The sequence below is a fragment of the Rhododendron vialii genome, chromosome 13a (genome assembly GCF_030253575.1).
Source record: "Rhododendron vialii isolate Sample 1 chromosome 13a, ASM3025357v1".
Lineage (NCBI taxonomy): Eukaryota > Viridiplantae > Streptophyta > Magnoliopsida > Ericales > Ericaceae > Rhododendron > Rhododendron vialii.
Window position 1 is genome coordinate 12,285,400 of NC_080569.1, and position 22,751 is coordinate 12,308,150.

Here is a 22,751-nt window from a genome sequence, read left to right on the forward strand (position 1 = left end):
AATAATGAGTGTGTGAATGTATACTAAAGGGTATAAAAAGTACACAGAAATGCGTATTTTCCTTGTCTTTTAGTGTGCTTATCGTCAGCCCAATGAGCTAACAATAGCAAGACCGTTAAGATATTTAAGCCCCTTTGGATGAAATTTTTTTATTTTTATTTTTATTTTTCGGCGCGGTATTCCTGGTTATGTTTTTAAAATTATTGTTTGGTTTTGATCGAATTGTTGCTTCACATTGTGTCGTCGAGAGAAATTAGAAAAACGTATAAAAATGTAGATCAAAGTTAAGAAAAGTTCATATAATACGACGAAAAAGACTCGAGTGATTGTCAGAAAATGATTAATTTAAGGTATCAAAGTTTCTCATTTTTGTAAACTTTCTCGTTATACTCCGTATTTCATTAGAAAGAGGCCGTTAGATATTACTATTATACTACTTTTTGAAGCTTGTCCTTTTTTAAACCAATATGCTTGATTGAATTGTATTTAATGAGAATTGATTTGCACACTCCCTTTTTTATATTCATACTCTCTATTTTGTCTTTTAGCAAAAAAAATTGCATACACTTTCGACACTAAAAAACAAAAAAGACTGTGGGTATCAAAAAAAAGAGTGTGAAAATCACTCTTCTATTTAATTTGTAGTTCATTTTTTTGAAATATAATTATTCGCAGTATTTGTAAAGAAAATACTTGATTTAAGGCAACTTTCTCAATTTTTGAAAATTGAATTTAAAAATTTCTTGAATTTACATTTATAAAGAAAAAGACAGGGTTAAAAATGATAATAGAAAGAGAGAATTTTCTAAATATGTGAAATATTAGAGGAGAAAATTAATCAGAAAATGATGGTTGAGAAAAAAGAAGGGAGTGTGATGTAATTGGGGTAGCGAGTGAAGGGGATGTTTTCGAAATCTTTTGTTGTTTTTTTCTCAATAATGAGAGAGCACCACTTAGACAACACATTCTTAATATTCCCTTTATCACGTAATGTTTTTGCTCAGTGCCCAGTCCATAAAATGATGACTAAAAAATAATGCATTTCTTTCAAGAAAAAATTCCATCTTTTTTCATAAATTAAAAAAACTCATCGATATCTAATAAATTTCTAATTTTTTTTTCTAAATCTTTCTTGCAAAAATTGCATTATTTTTAGGTCGTCGTTTTGCGAAGAGGACAAACATTATGAGAAGCCTCGAGTGGATAATAAAGATAGATAAATAATTAGAATTTTTTTCTTTTAATCACTACAATTTGAATTTCTATTAAGAAAATATTACTGTAACAGGACCTCTCTAAGCAAAAATTATACTTGCGTTAATGGTCATCAATCTTAGGATGTGATCAAAAGTTTAAGATAAATAAGATAAGTTTGATAATTTTGTGCGTAAACAAATTACAACAAAACCAAATTAATACAAGAAAAACCGTTCAACTCCGATACTGGACCCATCATTCTGCTCGTGGAAGTGGGTACGGTGTCAAACCAGAACAACTCCGGAATCGTGGAGGTGGGTACGGTGTCAAACCAGAACGACTCCGGTTCGACACCGAGCCTAGACAGAAATAACAGACTTGGCCATCCCCATCCCCATCCCCATTAATAGGGCAATTCTCCTGCTCTTGTGACCCTTCTCATTTGATTCCAAAGAAAGGAGCCGTGCAACCTTTTGGGCCTAGCATTTTGTCAAATAAATGGAGGGCTTTCATACAGACGTGATAACATAGTGATACAATACAATCATTCTTAGGTTCTCTTCCGGAAACCTTCTTAAAAAATAAGTACTTATTTTGGAACTTCTCATTCAAAAATAAGAAGGGCCATTCCACAAAACCTAAATAAAAAGTTCCTTTCACATTTTCAAACTTAAAAATAGTGTAAATGAAAAAAAAATTCAAATTTTTTTGCATTGTATTAAAGATCTCAATGAGATCTATCAAATAAAATCCATAGTGATAAGAAAATTATTTGCGTAAACACATGATTTTTAAGCTTGAAGTTGCTTTATACAAAAAAATAAGACTATTGCTATGAGAATGAGCGCCGGCGGAGGGAAATCGTACCGACGGCCGCGCCTGTCCGTCTCCGGCCACCGGACGGCCGATCCGAGCCGTCCAAAAATTCTAAAATAAAAAACCGAGGGGGCTGGCGCAAAAATTAACGGCATCCGAGGTGTGTAGTATGCTTGATCCAAGCACCCCTTTTTCGTGTATATGATTTCACACGAAAAAAGAATGCTCGGATCAAGCACCCTACACACCTCGGATGCCGTTGATTCCCGCGTGAGCCCCCTCAATTTTTTTTTATAGAATTTTTGGACGGCTCGGATCGGCCGTCCGGTGGCGGGAGACGGCCCGTCGCGGCCGTCGGTACGATTTCCCTCCTCAGCCGGTCGGTACCTATATAAATTCTTCCAAAATAAGTACCAACCTTCTTATTTTCCGAAACAAGGCTTCTTATTAGACAAAAAATAAGTTCTTATTTCGGTTCCGGAACAGGCCCTTAGACTGCTAAGCTTCTCTTCAAATTTTGTAATTCGTAGTTCCAACTGCCATGATGCAACCCCATATGAATCCCCTACAATAGCATCAAGAGCAACAATATGCACACAAACAAAAATGCACTTTGAGCAGAACCATGGCTAGCTTGCCTGGCACAACCTCCAGCTTTGTCCATCACAGCCCGGATGAGGAAATGCTTTATAGATTCATCCTTTACCCGCATTGGGCCTACGGTGCTTGAAGAAGATGATGTTGATGCTAGTTGATTATCTTCAGGGGATTTACTATTTACTTCAATATGGTTTCCTCAACACATCTTTGAATGTTTCTCTGATTCAAAAATCTACATCTTCTTGACGAATCATGGAAATATCAGATGGCGAGGGCAAGAATCAAACTTTAGCTATTTGACACCTTCAACTCCATTGGAACTCAGGGAAGCAATTCATCGTACACCAATTCTCATCTGAAAATTTGAGGAAGTCATATTTGGAGTTAGAAAAGCATATGAGTCCATTAGAATGAAATTGCCAATCTACATTGCCTACTCTACAAGAAAGGAAGGTGTTAGCACTCTACAATCTACATCGCCTACTCTCCTTATTTGAACTAAATTTCCTAAATGTTTCATGAAGACACGTTCATCTAAAATGTGAAATGGTATTATTAATTAACATTTAAGTGAAAGAGATCTTGACAAACTTGGATTTTGCTTTACTTCTGCATCTCTTATATATGGAGGTTCTTATCTTAAACCAAGTATGTTTGAATGTTCTTGCCATTTAGGCTCAAAACTACATTTATTTTTATTTATTCCAAAGTAAAACAACATATCATTTAAAGCATAAATTTTGGAATGCTCCTTTTAAGCATTAAAAGAGCACATATGAGCAGTGGCGACTCTAGGAGTTCGGAGCATGGTGTCATTCATAAACAACAATACTGTTACCAAATATAAATCACAGAAAAACATCATAATAATGGTAATAAAAATCTAGTTCCAGCAAAAATTGACATTTAAAGCTCGACAAACGTTTCTGCTAATACACAAAAGATATCGGGAGGCACATACTATGGAGTACTTCTTTTCAATTCTCAACAAAAAAAAAAAATTACACAAGATTCTACAATTGCATACGAATGGTTTCATATTTTGGAATTGTTGCATGATAGTCTCTATGTCGTAAATATATGCAGATTTCCCAAACAATCAAACAACCCATATCCTAAATATATGGAAATTTCAAAGGGCAAAGCTTATAAAATTAATCCTATCATATTATATGAATACTCAGAAACTCTATTCATATTACTTATCTGGAAAAGAATACTCTATTCATATCACGCTTTCCAATTCCATTCAAGATTTATACATTTAATCTAACAAGCCCTAGAACATTCAAAGTGAATGAGAGGGGAAAACAAGAGAAATATGTACCAGTGGCAAGAGGAAACTTCCCAAACTCAATCGGACTTGCCCACCTGCGACAATGAGACGGCCGACGAAGATCAAACCATTGGTCAAAGTCAAAGATAACATAGGCAGTGAAAAAAAGGAGCTGGGTCAGTTTTAGCGCTTTTGCTTTTCGTTTTGTATAGAGTACGCTTTAACTTCCAAGGGTATAAAGTTGGGAGAATTATCCTGTGTGGTGTCGCCGTAAATATCCCATGGGATTGTCTATTAATTTCGAAAAAATTTCAATATGGTAGTAGTAAAAGAAAAAATGTCCATGGGGTCACCCAACCCACATCTTTGGCTGTGGCGTCGCCTCTGCATGTGAGACACTTGTTGATAAATGGGCCAAATAGAAAAGCTCAAGAAAAAACAATTTTTTTAGCTAACAAACTACATTCTCTCTTCTTTCTTTTTTTTCCATTCGTTAAACCTAATCTACTCTATCCTAGGGAACTTGGGGAGAGGGATGGGTATTTACAGGAATCGAACCCTACTCATGTACATGAGAGTATAAGAGAGGCACTAACTGCACTCCACTCCACTTGCGCTAACAAACTACATTCAAAGAGACATTTTATGCATAGCGGACTACCAAAAGGAGAATCCAAACTTAGTCTAAGCATCATACAAAATCATAAGTACCAGGTAGTAGGAACAAAATAAATTAAAATGCAAATGAAATTTTCCAAATAAGCCCAAAATTAGACTTTTTTGGGAAAACATAATCAACTAGAGTTAGACACGAATAACTCGAGCTTGTTTAGGTCGAGTTAGGGTTCAGACCGCCTCATTACACATTTTTATTATGTAATTACCATACTACCCCAATTATTTTCAAAGTACAAGTGGAAGTTTGGATGACATTTAGGGTTCTCATCTTCCCTATTTATTTAAAGAGTTGTGAAGGTGAGTTCTCTCTGCAGCGGCGCCTTAGAGATCTAGGGTTCTAGCTCCTTTGCGCATCACCCCATTATTCTCTTGTATAGCTAGTGCATCGGCTTCTCATTCATTGTATGTATTTTTCTTCGCCCAATTCCAATTTTTCTGCAAGTCACATTTGTGTTTCTACTTTCTAGTAGCATCTCTAATTTCTTCTTTTGGCGATCGATTGATTGTTTCTGAATAACGAAGAATGTTTTTCTTAAAAAGGAATCGTTGTTAATTAGTTTGTCTACAAGTCCTCCCTCATCTCTCTTTTTAGGGTTAAGTCATTCGCAACATGTAAAGAGATCATGTACCATAGCAAACTTTTTTTGGTTCTTCTTACCTTATAAATGAAGAATCAAAGACAATGGTAAATGATATAGTTGTTTAACATTTAATGAGTGATTGATCAAAACCTTGTTACATCTCAATTTAATGCTTGATTGGATTTGGGGCATATTATTGACATGATTAATCTTCCTCCAAGTTTAGGATCTTCACAATCTTTTAATTCGAAATCGACGAATTACATTGAATTCCTACTCTATATGGAACTGCGATCTAATAGTAGAAACATTTGGTTGTCCTAATTTTGTCAACTAAAATAGTCCAAGTGAGGTCTTCCGAGAAGTTACCCTTGAAATACTCCAAAATACAACTGGCCCCAAAAGGACTGATCTTAGCAAAATCGCCCTTGGAAGATTGCTATTGTAGCTAATATCTAACTTGCTTTTCAGTCTAGAGTTTTTGATACTTTGCCCCAAAAAGATTTTATAAGGAGGATTCTTTTGGATTTAATTGAATTGATGCATGAACCATGGTGGCTTAACAACCATGCAGGTGTATCAAAGGGGAAAATATGGCTATAATTTAAGTCAACTTAGGAGAAAAATGGCGCCAATCAATTCTTTAGAAGCAAATTGTGGCTTTCATAATTTCTTTTTTCTCCTAATAAATTTTCTTTTAGAATGTTACACCAGGAGATGCTCCCATTAGTTTATATTCATATGACCATTGGGTAGGACATAGAGTGACGATGAGAAAAGAAAAGGACTCGTGAGTATAGGGGGACAACTGATGATTACCATTCACTTTTTTTCTGAGCTGTAAGCTGTAGTCATCATTGGTCAAACTTGATTTACTTAGCCACTTTTGTGAAGAGTTTTTCACCCACTTTCTTAACAATTCAATGAATTAATTTAGTCTTTCGTAGTATTTCCTTATTTTAGTGTCAAAGGTAAAATGGAAGAGAGAGTGAGTACAAGTTGGCTTGGCATAATGCCTAATCATATATGTTTAGATGCTTATTGATGCCAATCAATTTGAGAGGTTGCATTAGCATCCTTGAATACCCTAATGTGATACTAATGTGATACATAAGTAACAAATAATGTGACATTTGATAGCAAAGAGTACCTACGAAATAGAATAAGTACAAGTTTTGGTCAAAATCAAATTACAAAATGTAAAATAAAACCAAATGAACTCTCACTCAAACTCATCTTAATTAATCACAATAACCCTAACCCAAATAACTAGAATCTAGAAACGACAATTTTCTCTTTAAGTAATGTGGAACATCAACAATGTTACTTAAGGTCTAGACCCCATTAGTATCATAATATATGGATAAAACCTCTCTTCTTTTTTTTAAGTACAATAATGATTTTATCTTCCACTCATACCACATTAGAGCTTAAAATCGTTTGCCTACATTTTTTATTCTAGAACAATTTTACACAAATACTTCAAAATCTCTCTGGAATAAACCATTTGTGAACTGGTATTTGTAATAGATTAAGTGAACATCACTTTAGGCGCAAAGCTTAGATATATACACCTCTTATGTATGTTTATTGCCATTAAAGCAAATTGTGAACTCTAAGGCATCTATTAGTGGCAAGGAAGCAGTACTGTCTTTAGCTTGACATTTACATCATGCATTTGACTCCCTATATTTATATCCATAGATTTCCTACATTGTCTGTTATACCTGTGTCGAAATTGGGAATATGCTAATTTTATTCCCTCTTAATCTAGTCTGAGCTTGCTTTCTATTCGTCATTTTACGAATATGAAAAGGCAATCGATACAAATCAATAAGAAAGTTAAGATGGAGAGATAAAAGGGTAATTAGAGAAAATAAATATTCCTTTACTTAAACAAACAAACAAAAGAGGTACTACGAAGGTTCTAAATACCTTACCGGCTAAAATATCGAGGTTTTTATGAGTACAGTACGTACTAGTATCGATGAGATACCGGTGTGTTTGGGGTTTATCACTGTTAAACATTATTTTTCCACATTAAGAAATTTAGCTTAAGATGCACATTTATTTAAAAAGAAAATAAAGTTTAAAATCATACGGTACCGGCCGGTACCAACTGGTATTTGAGCACGAACGAAATTACAGCTCCAGGGTATCCAATTTGATAAAAAAAATGATACGTACTGACTCCGGCCAATAAGGTGCACGATACAAAACCCTAGGTAGTATAGATGGAAATTTAATTCTAACAAATTCTGAGAATGATAGAAGTACAAGGAGCGAAAGAATGGAACAAGGGCCAAAGGTTTACACAAGACGGCGTAGGCGTAATACTCCACTGTCCAGTACAAGAACCACCAGTGAAAAGAGGCAAATGCAACAAAGCCATAATCAAGTAGAACTTCCCCGCAGTGAGCCCACAAATGAAGGGCAACATATGAATCAACAAATCAAGTCTCCAAGTAAGTTTGCATGCACTGGAAAAATGTGTGAACTTGTTGATTATCATATCCTAACTACTATATTGCCTTATACTCACAAGCCTAAACCATTACAGTTTCTAGCCATCTCGCCACTGGAGATTGTTCAACAATAATTGCCTCTACAACTACTCGTATAACTTTAGGTACTGTGCATTTGTCCATTTTACCAAAACTAATTTAGTCGCTCATTAATTGATGGAGTACTGTAAAACTTTAGTGGTGTTGATAAGAAACAGTAATTGCAGGTAATGCACATGATGATGAGTTACTACGTGGTTTGCGCCGGTTAACTCACGTGCGGCGATTAGCTAGGAGCCTAAGACAACAAAACAATGGTATAGGGAACAATCTGAACAATGGTAAGTGGTAAGAGGGGATTGTTGAACTTTCTCTATATGACAATGATTGTGAGATTGATTTTTAAATATGATTCAAGCAGATGGTTCAACTTCAACCGTGACAACCTCCACCACTCGTGTCACTCTAGGTAAAATTCAGCATTCTCTCCCGAAATCTTGAAACACATTGTGTTAATCATATGCTAGTTGATAACCGTAGGTAATGGGCATGACAATTCCTTGTTAAATGGTCTGCGCCGCTTGACTCATGTGCGGCGATTAGCTAGAAGTTTGAGGCATGATCAGAACACTATAACAGGAAATAGTCCAAATGGTGGTGAGTAACAATTCCCTTTCTTACGCTTTCCATTGACAACAATTTAGAAGATTGATAGTTTCATTGTAACGTACACAGACAACTCAACAGCATCTGCCTCTGTGACTACTCGTATTACTTTGGGTAATATACGTTGGTCTTTTTTCCCTCAAAAGTCATTAGTTATTCATCTACGTTAATATTAACCTATCCACAAAGTTTAACATTTATATCTCTGACTACTCAATTGATAGTCAACTTTGTTAAGCATCTTCCATTAAAAATGAACAGGTAATGCACATGAAGATTCAATATTGCACGGTTTGCACCGATTGACTCATGTGCGAAGATTAGCAAGAAATTTAAGGCAACAACCAAGTGTTGAAGGAGGCCATCCAATCATTAGTAAGTTCCCTAGCAAACTCGATGCATTTGTTAATTTTTAAGAATGTGGAGATCGGTTGCGAATTTAACTTACATTTTACATATTTTGAGGATGATACTTCACAATCTATAAATTTACATAGCAGTTTGTTCTACAGTATATCCCATTACTTGACTCGTGCAACAAAAAGTTGACCAGGACTTGTACAAGTGAGGTTGAGATCTTACACTAAAAACTCAAATGGGTAAATCGAAAACCAGCCAATAGATTATTCACGAGTGTTAACATGTCAAGTATGATTAATACAATTGGTTTGTGCTACAGAGCTATTTTTCGTTAAACTTAAAGATAAAAAAAGAAGAAAAAATTATTTGAGTAATATTTGTTTCAATTGTAATGCTGTGAAATATTTTCTCACTTTTCAAGATTATGATTTATGAAGCACCGACACTAATAGAGATTGTTGTATCCATGTCGGACACTCTGGGGACACACGACACACCAAGGACATATATGGGACCCGAGTGTCCACTAGATTATTATATTTTTATGGTGGGAGTCCCACCGTGGGACACGCTTGGAGCACAACAACGTGATTTTTATAGTCTTTAAAAGCTTTTTCAAGGTAAAATATTTATAGGTTCGGAAGTATCAAGCTAAAAGTGTAATATAAAACATGTGTGTACAGGCATACACCATCAGTCAATAGTGCATTCGATAGGAGTTCTAACCAAAATGGCTTTTTTACCTTTTCGGTCCCCAAAGTATTTGCGAGCTGCCAATTTCATCCCCAATGTACACATTTAACCAATTCCGTCCCCAACATTTAAAATGTGTGTCTATATGGTCCCTAGCCCTAACGTCGTTTAGTCTTTCCGTCCACACGGGGGACTTTCTTGGTAGTTCATATACCCTCATCTTCTTCAAACCCCAAACCTTAATCCTAACCCTAAGTCTTCCTCCAACCTCCTCCCCCTCCTCACCCATTGCCGGCAGTCCTCCCACCCATTCCCGCGCTAACCCTGAACACCATCAATTATGGAAAAAAGAAGAAGGTAGCATAATACCTGCAAGCAATGTGCAAACATCCATCACGCTTTTCGACATAGAACTTGCAATTAGGACATCTCCTCCATTTCTTCTTCTTAGCAAGCTCCATCACCATCACATCTTCCCTCCCTCTCTCCTCCTTCTCCAACCTTTGAAACTCCCCGCACTCGAACCCACCATGCCACGACACTCTGCACTGCACACAGAACAGCGTATGGCAATTCGGACACTCGGACACAATCACTCTCTCCCCTCCATCATCCACCAACAATCCTTAAACGGGCAGTAAACTTTATCCGACCCAATAATCAAAGATTCGCATAGAGCGTTTTCCCACCAATCAAACAGTTGTTGCTGAGAATTTGATGGCAGAACTCGGGGTTCAAATGTAAAACCCCTTGACAGTTCAAATCCAGACATTTGACCGTAGAAATGTTGTCCTGAATTTTCACAGCCACTTGTTTGGAATAGCAGTCCAAGCAAAATGGGTGAGAGCAAGTGGTGTTTTTGAACATTTCTGAAGTGCGTTTTGCATCCATACAAATTGGGCAGAAGATTTGTTAAGATTCTCCTGTTTCTGTTTTCCCTCTTTCACTGACAGTCCTCCTCCCTTAGAGTGAAATACCAAGAATTGCCCCCTTTTGACGGAAAGACTAAACGGTGTTAGAGCTAGGGACCATTTAGACACACATTTTAAACGAAGGAACGAAATTGGTTAAATGTGTACATTGGGGACAAAATTGGAAGCTCGCTAATACTTTGGGGACCAAAAAGGTAAAAAAGCCTAACCAAAATATTTAGTGGTTATAGCATGTTATTACATAACAAAAAATATTACATTAACAAAAAGTAACATGTCTGTGGCCGTGATTGGTTTTTTTAGAATGGTCATGTACCATATCTGTGTCCATGCCTTCACCTGTGTCCATATCCGTGCTAAAATAGATTTACAAATATGCTTTTGCACTGCCTACGTTCAAATCAAGAATCACTTATATGTTTGTGTCATCAATTCTCTTATATTTTCCTAGTACATAAAGTACAATGAATTAGTAGCAAAGCAGAATCAATAAATTGTTGCAATTGATGCAGGAGAGGGGCGTGTTGAACAAGTAGAAAGCTAATAAAAGGTAAGAGTTTGCACAATTGGAGATAGGACTTTTCAAGTACTTACTTTGCTAGTCCAACAAAATATGTAATGTGTGTAAACACAATTATCCTATCCTTTCAAGAATGCAAGAGACTACTAAATATTATGTTATATGTAATGTGTGTAAACACAATTATCCTATCCTTTCAAGAATGCAAGAGACTACTAAAAATTATGTTAAGCGTTGGCTAGACAATATTGAGATTTTTTTTTTGGCTCAATGAAAGTCAGCATTGCTCGTTGAAGTTAGTGGTGTTTCAACCCCTGACAAATGCATGGGAGTACATGGTGCCTACAACTTGGCTACCACTTCACTTGCAATATTGAGATGAAGTTCTAGACAAGTTGCCTATCATAACTCTTACTTCCTTTTATGTGAATGGGTATGATTATGGATAGTGCAAGTAGAACTAGACATACAGTTACATGCAATTTCGATACAAAGTGCTATTGGGTATTATCTTTGGCAGTGCTTATTAGGGGTGAAAGAAAAAACCGGTAAACCGAAACCGGACCAAACCAGTGGTTTGGTTTGGTTTCTAGAGGTATTCGGTTTGATTTTTAGCGAAACCGAAAAAATTCATTTGGTCAAGTTCGCCACCTTCCAATCCGGAATAAACCAGACCGGACTGAATATGTATGTATTTATATGTTTATATTTCAGAGATATACGTAAATATACATGACAATGTAAGACTAAAAGTGTAAAACTTATCTAAGGGTATCATACTGCATTGTGCTGTTCGGCTTCTGCCTACTTCTGAATATTCTTTTTCCTTTTTTTTCTTCTTTTAATCACGAGTATTCTTTTCAGTTTGAAGCTTTAATGCTTAACAGTTAACACTATCTGCTGCTTACTTGAGTTTTAAAGCTTACAAGTATCTAGGGGATCTATAGTATTCATGTGATCCAAATTTCAGTTGTTTTGTAGGTAGTGGATATATTTTGTAGGGAAAAGGTTATTGACAGTTGCATATGATCTGAATTCCTATTCTTTTCCTTGTTATAACTTATAAAATGCGTCATGAGGTAACAAACCAATAAACCGGTCAAACCGAACTCTTAGACCCCGTTCGTTTAAGAGTTTTGGATTTTGGATTCTAATCATTATCATATTTTCCTCCGATCTCATTTTTCTCTCTATCTCTCTCCAATTATTACCCTTATTCCCAATCATTACTCTATTTCTCTCTAGACTCATTACCTACAAATCCAAATCCAAATCCAAATCCAAAATCCCAAAACGAACGGGCTCTTAATATTTGGTTTGGTTTGGTTTGTAAAATGTCCAAACAAAAAAGTCCGGTTTGGCTTGAAAACAGTCTAAACCGGACCAAACTGAACAGTTTACACCCCTAGTGCTTATCCATAGGTAAGAGTATATTCATGCTTTTGATATTTTGTAAACAAGAATTTGGGGGGGTGTTTTTAATACTTGTCAACAATCCTCTAATCTCCTCAAATCTGTAAATATAGAAGGGTTAAGTACGCCTTGGTCCACATTCTTTCCATCGAAATCTGGTCCCTAAGATGTAAGATTTGAATTTATAATGTCCATTTGCAACCAACCCGACTAACTGATGAACAAAACTTGCTACTTAAAAGCGGCATTTTCAACCTTTCATATTAACACCTAAGACACATCGTATGTCTTTTCCCATATGTTGCCTCCGTCTTTGCCTTGTAGCACTGATGCCCCTTTGACCCATCCATTCACCCAATCCATCAAAACCAGGTCAAAGAGTGATGGTTGGTTATATTACAATGGGTTACCGTATGGTTTTGACTGGTGCTCAGTAAAAACAAAATACATATCATCATCAAGAGTTGGGGAAATATGCCCCTCAACGAGGCCTGTGATGTATTGTAGTCATAAGAATTCTACAAGTGAACTTTAATTTTTCAATAACTTAGCAGAAGAGAATCAATTGAACTCATTAATTTGATCGTTTTTTTATGAACCTAACAAATAAATATACTTCTGACTTGTTATCTAAGACCGAGAGAAAGCTGCAACATAATGCACCAATCATCGATCTGCGATGAAAGGCCTAAAGCCTGTAGAGGTTCCCAAACTTGGGAAATCCGTGTGCACTACTTCTAGGTACTAGGTAGTACTTTCCCAAACAAATCATTTCATTTGGAGCAAAAGTACTACATTTCGAGTTGAAGAGTGATACTCACGACTAACGAAGAGTGATACTCGCGACTAACTATGCAACAATGCTAGCAGTCATGCGTATTGAAAAGGGCCACGAGTTTTGGGTAGGATTTAGATGAGATGAGATCTTTCCAATTTTGCCGACATAAGTACCATATTGGCTTTTGCCTACATAAATACCATAACAAATTTACAAGGTCTTGATAACAAATTTGTCCATATGTAGCTATTCGGTCCAACCGGTGTTTTAAATGCCGATAGGTGCACTGAGGCGCCAAGGTCCCCTGGAGCGCAAGGTGAGGTGCGTGCCTCATCAAAGCGAGGCGCAAATTATTATTTTTTGCTCGTCAGCGGGGCAGAATTTATTAGAACCATAGTTGTGAATCCCGTTCCGTACCGGCCGATACGTCTTGGATTTGTGTGTTTCCGGTACCATAAGCCTTCAATACCGTTCCGGTCTGAATACCGGGCCTTACCGGTCGGTACCGGCCATCTCGGAAAATACCGGACGAGACGAGGTTACCGGAAATTTCGTTCGGAATTTTGCAACGAATATATTTTTTTTTTTTCTGTAACCCAATTTCAGGAACCCAAAAAAAAAAACCACTATTTCCGCCACTATTGATGCTTCTCCCCCACTCTGAACAACCAATTAAACTGTAAAATCAAATAGTAGATGTAGAGAGAGAGAGAAGGAGAGAGTGATAGTAAAATGCTCACTGATTCACCGGGGACGGCCATGTCGAGGACGATTTTGGTGGAGCAATTGAGGGTGGCGGAGTCGGAAACCTTTTCGCATTTCTCGAGTTTGGATTTGGAGAGGATTTGGGTGCCGGAGACGGAGTGGTGAGGAGAGAGAGAGAGAAGACAATGGAAAGAATCATGGTCGGCTTGGGAGTTCCCCTTTTGTTTTTGACAGAAGCGCTTTGAGTGGTAGTGGGGCGAATTTGTCCATGAGAGAGAGAGAGAGAGGTAGTGGGGGGAATTTGTACATGAGAGAGAGGAGTGTAACCAACGTCTTATGACTTTTGTTAATGTTAATAGAATTTTTTTGCGCAATTTATACACTTGTAATGTTTGATTTTGGACTCCAAATGGTGAATTTTGTTGCCTTAATATAGATATTTTATGATGAATTGCATGGTATGAGAGATTTTTTTGAATTATAATTATATATAATATTATATATATTGTAGTTGCGGTAAATCCGAAACGGTACCCGGTATTTGACCAGTACCGGTACGTACCGTACCAGTAGGAAAACCGGTACCCTGACCGGTACGGTATTCAGAACATTGATTAGAACATGTATTCTAATATAGGCAAAACTTTCAACACAAGCAAACACTTATAAAACTTTCAAATGTCACAAAGCATAACATTTCAATGATGAAATGAAACCAACAACCTCTAAACAAATAGAGCAGCAAACAGGTAAAGAGTTGTGTTCAACTACTTTAATCCACATTTGAGTAGTGGGGTAGCCTCCATGGGATATCACCTTTAAAATGAATTTTACCTTGGCAATAAGAGATTTCAACTAATGCGGTGATCAACTAACAACTTTGCACTAGCAAAGCAATCGTTGCCACCTTTCTTGAAGGCAAGTGTTACTTTTAATGACTGAAAAAATACCACTAATATGATCTCCACTTTATCTTATTTATTTAGAAAAATATTCAATGGGACTCACAAGTGTAAACATCTGCATAACATCCAAATAAGTAAACGTTACCTCATAAAAACATTCAAAGAATACTATAACGGATAAGCCAACCATTAAACAACAGGTAAATATTTCCTAACTTAGATCAATATACTCTACTGGACAGTATTACATAAAATAAAATAAAAAGTACCTTCCATAGCGAGCTGCATGCAAGCATTGAGGCTTTCCTCCCTTTCTTCCTCTCCATCAAATACCAAGATTTGTTTCCTCTATTGTCTCCAAGAATGTAGTTATGATAGCCGCTTTAGTCAAAAACTCATGCTGCTTTAGCCAAAATCAAGTCGTACGTCAAAAACATTTGTTTAACATAGTTTTTCAAATATCTCGAATCAAACAAGATGGAATAGCGAAAGACTATCATTATTCAACTTCAAGCTTAGAATTATTGCACCTTCAGCAGAGAATTGCAAGTGTTCTTCTAATATGGAACAACATATAGGTAAAAGAGAGAGAGCTCAAAGACACGGCCATGAGCCATCATTTGACAACCTCAGGTAAATAAATAGTCAAATAACAGGTGAGTCTCATGTCAATGTCAAGCACAGCTATCAAGCACAACCGATCAAATTCTCAAAAGCCTATCTTATAGCGATGGCGAGCTTTCATGAGATTTCACACATCTTGTCTCAACACAAATGGAAAGCCAAAAGCTGATTAATAGATGCATCAAAATCTGACCATTACTGAGGCCAACTAGAATGAAAAATTAGGCGTTAGAATGTTCTGTTAACATAAGTCAACTTAACCAGTACATTTTGTTTTTAACTAGTGGCTTCCAAGTATTCCTCTACAAGTACAGAAAATAATCAAACTTGGAAATCAGCTTCCTCGCAGTCAGTTTTTCAAAACATTTTTCACGAAATTTGTTTTGTTAACGAATCAAAACTTCATTCTAAAAGTTTCTTTGACCAAAATAAAAAATAAAAAATTCAACCTATCTATAAATAGATCAAAGAAGAAGTTTCCAAATTAACAATTCACACTCCATATTTTAAAAATTTACAATCCACACAATACAATGACAGACCAACAAAAAGGTTGCACGATGGCAGACCCAAACCTACAGGTGACAGAAAAAAAAAAAACCTACACTTGTCAAAAAAAAACCTACAGGTGACACCGTGACAGACCCAAACCTTCAGGCTGCACTACATGTGAGGGGGATGTTAAGAAAAAATGTAGTCCCACGTTGCTTGGGAGTGGAATGAGTGCTCATATAATGTTGGGACTTCTCCACTCATTGCCAATTGGCTTTAAGTTGGATATAAAGTTTCCACAAAACCATCTGGCTAAAAAGTAAAACCAAATACAATAAGGAAACGCGAGGTCCTAAACAACCGATTCTGAAACAACAGCCGAGCAGAGATTCATGCTAGAAGATTTCATTTAATTTTCCTCGAAATTTAAACCAGACATGAATATAGCCGATCGGAAATAGACATAAATATCCAATAAAACAACTTATTCCAATACGAAAGAAACCATTTATACTTTACTTGAAAAGGCTTAGAACCCTGAACATAACGTCATTATTCTCCAAATATAGGAAACGAATATAAATGCTTCAAGTTTTTTATTACGAAAAGATGCCTGAGGTTAGATTTACGTCCATCGTCTTTTTGTTTCTTCAGCCGAAACCAACACAAGCAGTAATTATAAGATATGGGGTATAAATACAAAATGATTTTGGGATAGAGAAAAAAGTGGTCTTACAGTTGATGTGGATGCCGCAATGGCGATCTGAGAGAGAGGAATGACGGAGGGTGGAGAGCCGTGAGGTGAAACGCGTGAGAGAGAGAGAGAGAGAGAGAGAGACCTCCGCAGCACCCGGAAGGAAAAATTAGTAAAAAGGAGACCACCGAAAAATCAATTTCTAGCAGGTCTCTTTTTCTGCGTTTGATTTGCAAAAAAACAAGAAATAAGTCATTTCTTTATCTAGGTCTCTAGTTACCGAGTTGCGACTAATAAACGAATCAAGTTCCAAGGGGTGTTTTCGGTATTAAAAAATTTATAGATTTTTATTTGTTATTTGAAAATTTATTTGATATTTTCAATAGTAAATAAGTTGTTGAAAAATGTCAAGTTACTTTCGGCAGTGAAATTTTTTTTTTTGTTGAATATGCAAGTGAAAAAGTTGTTGAGTTGGTAAAAAAATATTTATTGGCAAAATGCTTTAAGTTTTTGGTATTTTTTGTTAGTAGAAATAAGATGGTAAAATGTGTTAAGTTTTTAGTGTTTTTTTAGTGGAAACGAGGCGAGTTTTAGCCCGTGGTCATTTTATTAGAAAATTATTCAATGTAATGTAAATAGTAAAATCGAGCTAGAACGTTATTTTAAAGATTATTAGCTTAGCTTTTAAACTAAGTCTGAAAAAGCTAGCTTCTCCGCGGCTCGTTTGAGTGATGGTGCATAAAAAGTTCAAACTACTCAAGATTGACTCGATTAAAATTTGTTTGACAAAAATATGTATGCATGTAGAAACTAAAATAGGCATGATGCACATAAACCATTCATATGACTCGTGTATTACGTGAGAAGAGGTTATTTACTTTTCAATCACTTTTCTATGCCCCTTCTTCCACGTGGAGTTAGAAAATTGAAACACTCAATTTTTTTAGACGATTTATATGTTAAAAAATATGGTAAAAAGATTAAGTAGTTCAATTTTCAATCCGTTTGAATCGGTACAAAAATCTTATTTTTCTGATAATATTATTCTAAAAGATCATGATTAATTTTTGTCTCTAAAACTCTCGTATCTACTCTTTATTTAAAACACTATAGAGCAGGATATTTTATCCCATGGGACAGAATTAGCAATAACAATTCCCGGATTGGCTAATCCCATCAGTTGGGGAGATGGGCATCCCATGGGATTCCTAATCCATGGGATAAAAATCACTCCAAACATGATTTTTTGGTTCCCATACCACTTTGCTAATCCTTTTTTTTTTTTTCGGTGAATCGGAAATTCACTTTGCTAATCCTATCCCATGGTCCTGCTATCAAACAGGGCCGTAAGGCCGTAACCACACATTCAAACATTTTTAATGCAACCTCACATTTTAAATCATTTTTACTCATCTTCTGATCTCAATATTAAAGGGAAAATGACGGCCCAGAATGTGTTTTGATAATTAATACCCGCCAAGGACATGTTGAGAACATTTGAGAACATTTGTTAATACTGAAAATGTCCTTGGAGAGTATTAATTATCAAATACGTCCTTGGCCGTCATTTTCCCAATATTAAATCATGTACTCATTCACGAGCGATAGTTAAAATATCATTAGCATAATTGACTTCGTTTCGTACTTTCGTACGGATACCGAGCTCGTAAAATTTATAGTAATTAACAAAGATCAAACACAACTCTCCATATACACATATGTCTAATTTTCCACGTACGAAAAAAAATATATACATATGGGTTCCACACGCATTTAACACATGAGGCGTTGTGTATGGATAATTATGCACCTAGAATTTTTGTGGTTGTGCCCCTGACATTTTTGTATAATTTATACATCAATGACATATGTTCTTTCGATTTTAAATTTCATAGTTTCATGCATTAAATAACTCGCCTGTTTCATATTTTCTACACGAAAGTGTTAGGATCAAGAAAAAAGTTTTTCAAGAAGGAAAAATTGACGGGACAATGGAGGAGACCATAGTTGATTACCACCTGATGGTCTCCGGTCTAAAAATCACTACTCTTATGACACAAGCAAAATTATTTACTCTTATGACAAAAGCAAAATTATTCACCAAGACATGGTGTAACAAGTTGAATAGACAATTATACCCTTCTTATATCAGTAAAATCCCTTAACCCTCATTTTCCTCCCAAATCCCCACCGTCTCTTCCTCTCATCCACTCTCCTCTCTCTAACGAATACCACTACAACTGGTACTCTCTCTCGCTCTCTCTCGCTCTCTGAATAAGCAAACCTAGCAACACGGGGGTAAATAAACCTAATGTTCGACCATTGAACCCAATTATTTCTCTACCCAAACCAGATCTAGAAAACGAAGTTAGAGAGGTTTGAGAGAGAAGGGAAGGAGGGGGAAGCACTGATGGTGGCGGAAGTCGCCAGGGGTGGTGGTGTTGGCCGGTTGATCAGGAGAGTTAGGGTTTCTAAAGGGGAACGATGGAGGAGATGGGAGAAGTGAGAGAAACGTTTGTGGGATTTTCACCCACTAAGGAAAAATGACGTTGTTTCAGTTTAAGGGTAAAAGGGTCTGATCTTCATGGTTACCATGTCTCAGTGATTTTTATATGTACTTACTAGTTTACTATGTATTCGTGATTTGTGAATTACAGACCATTGAAGTGGTAAATAGACCAAGTCAACTCCACTGTCATTCTCCCTTTCAAGAAGTGTATCGGAAAGCAAAATTAATAATTGAGATTCTCTTTGTTGCGTAAGATTCAAAGATCAAAATGAATCTAAAAAGTTCATTTATGTTTCCCTTACATTTTTGGGAGAAAATTTTAAAATAGCACCTAAATTTTGAACTCAATGTCTCATAAACACCTGAACTTTGTTTTACTCTTTCCGTCCGGATTTAATAGTCTTTTTTTAGAATTTGTGTCATTTTTCAATTAATTATATATTGTAATTTATAATGTTTTATGTAATTTTGAAAATATTGTCTTATAGAACTAATTAAGATCTATCAAACAAGATCCATATTGGATATAAAATTTATTACCAATTTAAAAATATAACTCATTTTTTATCCTGTTAAAATTGAACGAGAGACTATTAAATCCGAACGGAGGGAGTATTTCAATTAGGCACCTGTATTTTACAAAACTCCCAAATTGAGGTACCTACTGTCATATTTCGTCCAATTAATCAAGAAATGTGGTGACATGGCATTTTTCTCCGTTAAGTGTTCCATTGGCACATGACATCCATCCCTTGCAAAACACATAATCAAGCCTGCCCACCCCCCCCCCCCCCCCCCCCCCCCCCCCATGTAGCTTCTTATAATGGTACTAGTGCATGTCCGTGCCTGAAGGCACGGCTCAATACGTTTCGGTCATACGCTTGGCGATAGGGGAGAGAGCGAGGGAAAGGGATGTGCTGGTGCTGTAAGGATTTGATCACATTGTTACCTAGGGAAAGGGATGTATTGGTCCTATAGTGATTTGATCGAATAATACCATTAAAACGAAAGATGAACAAAGTCCACAACAAATAAACTCTCAATTATAATACTTTTTAAGATACATATGTTATCCTGGTAAAGCTTTTAAAAAGTGTTGAATTCACTTTGCCATGTCTCCAGCATTTACCTTGGTAATGATACCTCGTGTGGCGTGTTCAGACATGTCTCCACATATTTCCGTTTTGTTGCGTGTCCTCGCAGTGTCGGACTACAAAGTTTATCCAAAAATTAAGAGAGCTACACAAAAGTGGGTATAAAGAATTAATTCACTCCCCGCTATTTTCACTCTGTCAAAATATATGTTAACAAATACAAAGTGCGCATTTTTTAGAGACAAATAACAAAAGTTATAGATCAAAAAAATTCCCATCCTAAACAACAAAATCAATTTTTTTTCTAAACAGCAAAAAAATTCCCCAGACATGTCTCCACGTGTTATTTCCGTCATGTCGCATGTCCTCGCAGTGTCAGACCACAAAGTCTATCCAAAAATTAAGAGAGCTACACAAAAGTGGGCATAAAGAATTAATTTACTCTCCACTATTTTCACTCTGTCAAACATACATTTGTTAGTCAAACATACATTTTAACAAACACAAAGTGAGCATCTTTTTAAAGACAAAATCCATTTCCTAGTCTAAACAGCAAAAAAATTCTCATCCTAAAGAACAATTTTTTTCTCGATAAGACTCTCATAAAAAAAATTCCCATTCTAAACAGCAATTTAGGCCACATTAATTTTTCCACAAGAAGACCCTAAGGAATTGATTTCGTGGACGGCTGATTGGTGGAGAAGCTTTGTGGGCACTGTTTTTTCTTTTCTTTTCTGGAGCTCTGAGGAGTGGGTTCTGCGGAGAGAAGGGGGGGGGGGGGGGGGGGGGGGGGATGGAGTGAGGGATGGAGTATAACTATGGAGGAGGAGGGGAGAGAAGAGAGGAAACACGATGGAGAAGAGGAAAACTGGGTAGACATTCATGGGAAATAGGTTAGAATCAATGATTTAATCCAACGGTCGTAACCTGTTGAAATTGTGATCCAACGGCTAGAGGAGTTCTCATATTTGTATGGGTAAACAAAAAACCGCTCTGTTTTATAATATAGATAACTTCTTCAACCACCAAATAGAAACCGTAAATACCAACTATCCCCCCCCCCCCATGTAGCTTCTTATAATGGTAACTTCTTCAACCTCCAAATAGAAACCGTAAATACCAACTATCATCATAGCCTCTTCCCCACTCCATTGTAGAGCCTCCACGGCACACCCTTGCAAATCTCCTCTTTGTCCTCTCCCTCTCTCTATGAGCAGTTAGGAATTAGGATACAACCATTTATGAACTACTAGCGCGCGCGCACACACACAAAAAAATCAATTGCAGGAATTGTGTACTTTCTCGTGCGAATTCTCCATGAACACAATTGCATACATAATATTTCTATATATATAGCACAGGAAAAACCTCTTCATCATTAGGTTTGCTAACGGTCTCGTCAAGCTCCCGAGTATTCTCAATAGTCCAAGGAATCATCGTCGACAGCGGCTGCACAAATACGACAACCAAACAATGAAAGCCCTAGTTTTCAATTCAACGCACAATCCAATCCAATCAAACTCCACAAAAAATTCCTTGCAAAATACAGGGGTTTGTATACATATACCTCATCGCCGAGCTTGAGGGCAAGCTTCTCAGCGGCATCGCGAGTCTTGACCCATTTGCGCTTCTCAAGCTTCTTCTGTTGCTTGAGCTTGGCGTGGATGGCAACAGATGAGGCATTGAAGGGAGGAGGGGTGGGTGAAAGAGGGAGGGAGGTGAGGGGAGAGACGAGGGGTTTTGATTCTACGCTTTGCAAGGGCTGGATGTCATGTGCCAATGGGACACTTAATGGAGAAAGATGCCACATCACCACATTTCTTGACAAATTAGACGGAATATGACGGGAGGTGCCTCAATTTGGGGGTTTTGTAAAATATAGGTGCTTAATTGAAATAAAGTAAAGTTCAGGTGTTTATAGGACATTGAGTCCAAAGTTCACGTGTTATTTTGAAAATTTTCCCATTTTTTGAGAAACTTTTCATGTACCCTGTCGTTGCTCTTTTCTACAAGGATCACTAAAAAAATTCGAACGTATTCATAAATTTGAATAAAAGATTCCTTTATTGTATTTTTTTTTGCCAATACTGTATACATGAATGGAATTAGACTATTAGAGGGAAATTACTAGGTCAAACAACTAGAGGAAATTTGGCGTCTTTCCATAGACTCAACCCCATATGAGCTAAGAGCCATATCTAAATAGCATAAATTCAAAACTGCGTAAACTAGCTTGTAAATTGGAGTGAATATACTAATGCCACAAGTAGAACACCACACTTAGGGGGTGTTTGGATCAATCTAAAAGTTGTAATGAGAGAAAATTTGTTATTGTTTTTATTTTAAAAAAATCACGTTTGTTGTTTTTTTTTTAATTTTTAAATTGCAGATTATTAGTTCGTCTCGATGAAAGGAATCGAAAAAAAAAAATGACATTTACCCAATTTTTTTTGAAAATATCCAAGAATTTACTTTTTCAATTCCTCTCGTTGAGATTAACTAATAATCTATAAAAGTTTAGAGCAAAATTAATAAATGCAATTTTTTTTGAACATAGACAAACAAATTTTTTCTCCCTGCAACTTTTAGTTTACTGTGGTTGGTTCATTACTCTCTATTCTAAGGGAGATGTCCTGAGTTCGAGTCCTTCTGGCCGACCTCAAGCCCAGTCGGCCAGAAGAACTCATTCTTCTTGTTGCTAGGAAATAAAGGCA

General features: G+C 36.5%; 2 long non-coding RNA genes across 3 annotated transcripts; one reads left to right on the top strand and one right to left on the bottom strand.

Annotated features, from left to right (window-relative positions):
• The first annotated feature begins 1,609 nt into the window (after positions 1–1,609).
• LOC131313763 (uncharacterized) lies at positions 1,610–2,708 on the top strand. Its single transcript, XR_009196308.1, has 2 exons — positions 1,610–1,751; positions 2,508–2,708. It is a non-coding gene; the product is annotated as an uncharacterized LOC131313763 (long non-coding RNA).
• On the bottom strand, positions 1,683–16,613 carry LOC131313762 (uncharacterized). 2 transcript variants are annotated; one of them, XR_009196307.1, is made up of 4 exons: positions 16,477–16,613; positions 14,894–15,024; positions 2,498–2,968; positions 1,683–1,746 (listed from the first exon to the last, which is right to left on the bottom strand). It is a non-coding gene; the product is annotated as an uncharacterized LOC131313762 (long non-coding RNA). The 2 variants fall into 2 exon arrangements; XR_009196306.1 differs by lacking the exon at positions 16,477–16,613 and having other exon boundaries at positions 14,894–15,766.
• Positions 16,614–22,751: the final 6,138 nt, after the last annotated feature.